The following is a 7,312-nucleotide window of genomic DNA, read 5'->3' on the forward strand; positions in this document are numbered from 1 at the left end:
GCTGCAGACATACATTACTGCAGTTCTTGCACGGATCTTGTCATTGGGGTGCTCCAGATTGTTTCCTGGGTGGGTATATGTACTGACTGACTACTTCCAAAGAACTGGGCTGCAGGCTTGAACCCCACACAGGTGAGGGCATGCCCTGCTATAGTGAAAACCCAAGTGCTTAGCGAAACCACAATACACAGAAGCACTCAGCAGCTTATTACCTGCTCCCCACTGCAGCAGTGCTGCAGCTGGCTCTGCCAGCACTCCACACCCATGTCAGAGGACAGAGCATGACCAAATAATCACAAACTCAAAAGTCATCCTGACATAATCAAGGAATATGTTTTTAACTAGAGACTTGAGACAGAGAAAGAGCAAGCAAGACACAATGTATTTACGCCTTTATACTTGTCCCACACAAGTGAGCAGACCTCCCCATGATGTAAATCAGCATAGCTCTGCTGACCAGAGAGAGCAATTGTAATTTATCCTGCCTGAAGGCTTGCACAGAGGATGCTTGGGGTTTCTTGCATTTTTGTTGGAGGCTTGTAATATTAAGAGCACGTGTTTGAGCTCCACTGAAATCTGGAGCGATCTGCAGCACAGGCAACTTACAATTACAAACACTTGATAAATCTCCTTCAGAGAAACTGAGGAGTTTGGTCCGATCCTTGAGTCAGTGATGGCTGATTTCACTTCTTGTAGGAAAGCTGTATTTCTGCGATTTCGATTTCAGCACAAAGGCACTGTGCAGCGGAACTGTGAGAGAGGTTCTGAGGGTTCAGCCCAGCTTTAAAGTATTTCAAGGATCTTCTTTGTCTTGTGGAGATCAGCGGGTTCCTTTCCACCTGAGCTGAAAAATCCTGGGGGAAACAAAAGGAACCTATTTCAGGCCATTTTTGTGAGAACAAAACCTTTCCACAACACCTCACATCTTATGCAGCTGGTAAATACCTTTCCCTATCAGCTACTTAATCTTTTTTAGTGGTGTTTGGCCACCTACACCTGACCACCAAATTTCCACTCTGTTTGCCTCTGCTGACATTTATATAACAAAGAGCTGCTAACTGCTCTTTTATCAGGACAAGAAAGCTGACCACAGGAGGAGGCAAATATGATGGGCACCATACAGCAGCACTCAGAGCTATGCTGCTACCTGTGTATCCAGCCTCCGTAATGGTTATATTGAGCCATTGCTCAGAAAAAGTGCTGCCGGGTGCTTGGAATGATTTAACTCTGTTGTTCCTGGGACAAAAATGGATGCTGTTATATACTAACTCTTTTCTCTGCTGGATGTCTTATTACTGTTAAAGATTTCAAAATACTGTGATATAAAGGAAACATAGGGCTTTGGGCATGGGCTTTTCTGTTGGGCATATCTAGCTATCGCTTGTGTTGCCCTGTAATTAGCAACCTGTAAGCTCAGGAATGGAGCTGATGGTCTCCTCTTGCTCACCTTTCTGTCTGCAGTCATGGGTTGGGACTTCTGGGTCTAAACATGAACAGGAGAGAGGAAGAGAAGGTCCTGTGTGCAGAGCTCAGCAGGCAAGTGGAGCTGAGCTTTCTGGACTACCCTTGTGCTTCCCTTCTACTCTCAGCGTCTGGGTCTCCTAGGCAGCTGTACACGTACACATACCTTGTTGTTTGGTGCGCACTGCTGGGGATGGCATTTCACTGGTCTTCAGTTGTTCTCCGATGGGCCGATGTGTGAAGTCTTGCATCAACAGTCATGCAGAGCCTTGCCCTCCTGTGTACTTGAGAGTCACCTTGTGGGAATGTACCGTGGTCATTTCTCTTCTCACTTGATACATCTATGCCAAGTTAGAGCTCATGTTTATTACAGATAAGTACAATTTTGCTAAAAGTTTTTTAGGTTAAAATGCATAAGGAAAACTATTATACTGCGAACAACAGCAAGCTCCCAGAATTGCCTTGAATGTGCAATTGAGGTTCTCAAGTACTGTCAGATCACCTCTGCATAAGACTGAACTGCTGATATGTGTTTAATCCTAATATATTTATGAAATGGAGCAACATTCCTAATTGCTTGTGTATGCTTTACGTCTTTTGTGCAACATTGGACACAGATCACACTGTACTTATAGCTTACATAGGATTTTGGAGTACTCGCCACTCATTTTTTGGTAGTAAAAATTTGTTGCTGAGCAAGAGCAGTCTTTCTGGGAAGAGGAGCCCTGCAGAAACACAATGCAATTGTGGTTCAGCTGAGATAATGCTATTTCAGTAAGCTCAAGACTTCCCTCACAGCGGCAAGGAAACTTATCCAGGTGTTGATGTTCGAAGGTTGCGTTAGGATTCCCCATATTGTTTTCAGAGTGTTTTTCTGGATATCCATGATTAAAAATTCAGTAGACTTGCCCAGCTGCAAGTTAGGGAAGTATGAACTTTTTCTGAAGCTTTTTAGAAGCTGAGGTACACTAAAAATTCCCTGTAGTTGCTTTGCGCTCCCAAAGCAGGAATATTGAACAGTGGAAAACCTTGCTTTTTGGACTTCTTTTAGATCTAAGAGTGTGGGCACTGGGTCCCTGGTATCAGAGGCAAAGCGAGACAGGTGTGAATGAAGTCATTTCAGCATCATTGCAGTCATTGATTGCTCTGCAAACCCTGTGCTATTTGAAACGGCAAGCACAGAGGAAAGATGGGGAATGGGATGTGGAATCTGTTGGTGAGTGAGTGGCATAGTGTGGCTGTGACTGTGTAAGAATCAAAGATCAGAACAAGCACTGAAAGCTAATCCATAAGATGATTCATGCGATAAGAACTTATCAGGATGATGAAGTATGTGAGGTCTGTGTGGTCTGTTGCAGTTAATGCACTATGAATAAGCAAGGCAGATTATGGCTGTTGGTATTCACAGCCATGCTATTGTGGTACGTGCATGTCAGTGCTACTATGGTGTGGAGAATTCTGCAATAATCAATAACTTCCAATTGTTTGGCTCTAATCATTAGCATTTAGTGAGCCAGAATAGCTGCATTCTAAATAATTAAAAGGTTTGATAACATACATCATAGAACTACAAGATTTGCTCTTCAGGGCTATATGCTTGTTACACTAAATTGCCCGTCTAGATTGTCAGGTTATGGGCACTGGCATTTCACATTCCTGTATCACCCTTCATATTCCCTACTGTGAAGCCTTGCAGATTTTAACAAATTTGCAATCAGACTAGAAGGAACAAACCCAAAGTCATTCCAGGCAGACCTTTGAGATACTATAATTTGAAAATGAGGCTCAGGGCTGGGAAAAGGGCACAGAGTTTTGCAGTAAAATACTGATTCTCCAGAGAATTCTAAAAGCAGGGTTCGGAAAATGCAGTAGCTGAGTGTTGTAGTGGTGTTTTTTTTTTTTTTTTTTTTTTTTGGGGGGGGGTGGGTGGGTTGGTGTTTTTTTTTTTTGGGTGTTCTTTTTCAAATAGCAATAAAGCACTTGGAGTGTCCATGTAAGTTTTGTGAAGAAAATCTGTCTCTGGAAGCTGCTGCACTTGTCTCTGGATGAGTTATTGTCTCTTAGCAAGCTTTAGGATCTTGCTGAAATCCTCCCTTGCAAGGCTTGAGGGATGAAGGCAACTGTTTTAAGGATCGCACTGCAATCACCCCTACGAGACCTGGCATTTGGGAACAGGAGAGCAATGACAGCCAGTGTTTTCTAGGTCCAGAACTGCTGTCCTTATTTCCCATAATTCCAACATAATGAGTGTCTTAGTATCAGGTAAGTTTTAAAAAGAGACGCTCTCTTAAAAACAAATAGTTGCTGCCAGCAGGGTTGCAAGCTGGGACTACTAAAAGATGATCTGATGAGGATAGTTAACTGCAAATGGGATGTGGATTTCACTCTAATAGTTTATCAACAGGAGCTTTCCAAAAAGCTCTTAAGTGTGCTGCCAAATCCAGCTTCCAAAGCAAGGAAAGTAATACAAGTCCAATATTGTTAATGTCAGTGGTTTCTAGTTAATTATATGTTACTTGAGAAAATCACTGAAGAGTTGTTTAAGCCTTGCTTTTTGTCTCTTTATTTAGATGCTATGCTCCTTTGATATAAATAGATTTACCTCCTCAAAGACTTCTAGCTCTCATAGTAGGCTCTATAGGATATATTGTTCTTTTGATACATCTAGAAGACACTTCTGCAGTTAAAAGGAAAATATAATTTCAAAAATGTGTGTGTGCCCATGTTACTACTTCCTGAAAGAAGAGAAAACCTATAAGGAAAACAATAATCACTTATGTTGCTCAAACAATTATTTTGCCTGCCTTCTATTTTATTTTGAACTCCCATTTAAGCAACCCTATAAGTCTTCTAATACTGGTATCTACTCTTTGGTCGTAATGTTTCCCTGCTGCCTAGTTAAAGTAAGGAGAAAAGAAGCCTCGTGTTCCATATGTTTATTGAGGGAATTTTTTGTGTGCGCAGTTCACATAAAATTGCATCCATTCGGCTCATGATCCATAGTGCAGCTCCATTAACAAAGCTGCACTCTGCCTTTTGTGTGTGCTGTTGTGCTTAAAGCCTATTCCTGCCATCATGTCTCCCATAAAAATAGAAGTTTTGCAGGTGATTTAATTTAGTTCATTTCCAGTTCTGTTCTATTTTCTTTGTAGCCCAAATAACTTCTTAGAAAATATTTGATAGAATCATTTTCATTTTTCCATTCAAGATAAAACTTGTACTGAAAGTACAATGCATTTATTTGGTCAAAATTTTCAGTTATATAAAATTACAAGTTGATTTTTTTTCCCCCCACTTTCTTTCATTCGGTTTTCCTCCCTTCACCTTTGAGAGCTGAGGTGCTCTTTTCTGTAAAATACAAAGAACACACATGGCATTATGTGTCATTTTTGTATAGCACCAAGGGCTCCCTGTGCATACAGCATTTATAAAGCTCTTGATTCAGCCTGAAATTGTATATCCTTCCGAACCAAGGAGAAACAATGGCCTAGCTCAAAACTTGCTAAGGCAAGAGCACAGTTTTCATAGGTGCCACCAAATCAGCAGTTCTAGAGCTGGTGGCCGCTGTTTCTGACTGAGCTGGTTTAGTTTAATATGGTGCTGTGTGGTTGCTTCACAAGAACATCCTTGAGGAAGCTCTCCATAATTTGGGATATCTAGAAATTACATATTCAAGGTAAAGCATTCCTCCTTGGCAGACCTACCACAGCAAATGTCCAGTAAGGATGCTCTCCAGGATGGCTGAGGTTTAACAAATGGAACAGAGTTGTCCGTTGCAATTCAATGCCTGGACCAGATACCCCAGAGTAAGACAATATTGTTTGCCATCCAGTTTACAAAAAGCCTGTCAGTGCCTAGGCTGCTTATTGCCTGATGTACTGACAGACGTGGTCTTTTGGCTTCCACATGTCTCCAGCCATCTGCCCACAACCCTCTGGCACCTCGCTGATGGCAGAGGCCATCCTTTCCTATTGTGCCTTCTATAGCATCTAGTGTGGCAAAGTCTTGGGCCATGGACAAGGAAGTCGTATAAATGGTAGTAACAAGCTACCTCACTGAGCCTGCCTCTTTGTGCCTCTCTGTCATACAGCCTATGTTTTTTTCAGTGTAAGAAGGAAAATGGAGGAAAACAAAGGGAACAACAAAAAAACCCCAACAAAAAACCAGGAAGATTTTCCTTCCCTGAAGTGCGGGCTGAGAATCTGCCTGAAATGTGAGAGTATATGCGTGGAAGCATGCAGCAGAAAGATGTCTGAATGAGACAGCAGCTTACCAGCCCTCATGCATTGTACTTACAGCTGTGTTTTTTCCAAATGAAACTGGAAATCAGCTCTTTCCCCTTCAAGTTAGACAGACTGCTGGGCTTCTGTTTTGCTGCTGGCCTGGGAAGGTCATCAGGGACTTTCTTCACCCTTTCCATACACTGCTGTATTCCTCACTCTGGCATGGTGGAGAGAGTGCCCCTTTTTAGAAACCGCATCACTGGACATTTGCTAAGGCAGGTTGCCAGGTTTAATAACTGATGGGCAGGAGAAAATTCTACGTCCCTGTCTTCTGACCTCAAGGAGCATTGAAATATAGCACCATAACAGTGCGCACATGACCCCTTGGAGGTGATTGTTCAGTACCATTTTCCAGTCTTTCTCTCTCTTCCCCTCTTCCTTTTTTTCTAACCTTTCCATTCCCATTTCTTCTGTTCAGCCTGTTTGTGTATCTCTTCACCTGGCTTTTAGAATATATTACCTGAGATTTAGGATATATTTCTATTTCCAGGTACAAAATTAAGATATTGCTAAGTGTCATCATAGATAATAATATAATAGTAGATCCCTTTGTCTGAAATGTGCTTTTAGATATTACCTTGGTCAGTAATTTAATTGAATTGGATAGTGACAACACGCTGACATTGTTAAGGTTAATGACCCAATGATTTACAAGACAAGGCACATTTACCGGCAAATGGATTTTAGTAATTGTTCTACTGAACAATGAGAATAACAATTTGTACATTGATCCACAAAGTCCTAGAGCAAAGCCTCTGTTCTTACTTCACCAATGCCCTGTCCATAAATTCGGTGTTGCTCAGAGAATGTTTTCTCAGCCCTGCTGTATTTTAACTGCATTGCACTGAATTTCCAATTATTTCCTTCAGTGTGATCCACAGCTTTTGCTGCCTGTATGGAGCAAAGCTGAGTAAGATGATAGCAAGAGAGTGTAGAGGAGGGTGGGAGGATGTGACCTGCATAGGTAGGGCAGTGTTTGTGCTAGATTGGTCTAAGAGTTTGTCCAGTTGGTGGTTGCATCTCTTTGACATGTTTAATGTCGGTTTCAGTAGGTTTGAGTTGTTCTGTTTTCTTTGCCAAAATGCTGCAGGAGGCCATGCCAAATGGGATAGGAAAATTCTTTTTTAGTCAGGGCTATTGTCCTTATTAAATGATTTTGTAATCTTATATAACACAAAGCAAAAGTGTCTGTTTTCCTTGAATTAACGGTCATTGTCAGTGCTTAGTGTTTGCTTGAAGTACTTTCTGCTAGTTTCTTATCAGCTAAATCCCAGGTAATCTATTCTTTGGGGTTTTTTTTGTTTGGTTTTTTTTTTTTTACAAATGTGTTTCTTGCTTGGAAGCTCATAATCAATTAATTCATTTTGCTTAAATCTTTTAAATATTGTGACACACAAGAAGTATTCAGCCAGAGCCTTTAAACTCCTGGATATAAATTGTTTGTATTGCTGGTTAAAGATTCTCATTGTAAGAGGTGGTGTTTAACATCCTTATCAATTAATTATTACTGGAAAACGCAGTATTTAATCAGCATTGATCTGTTTGTTGTAAGGCTACATCACTGGCAT

This window comes from Falco rusticolus, chromosome 4 (genome assembly GCF_015220075.1).
Source record: "Falco rusticolus isolate bFalRus1 chromosome 4, bFalRus1.pri, whole genome shotgun sequence".
Lineage (NCBI taxonomy): Eukaryota > Metazoa > Chordata > Aves > Falconiformes > Falconidae > Falco > Falco rusticolus.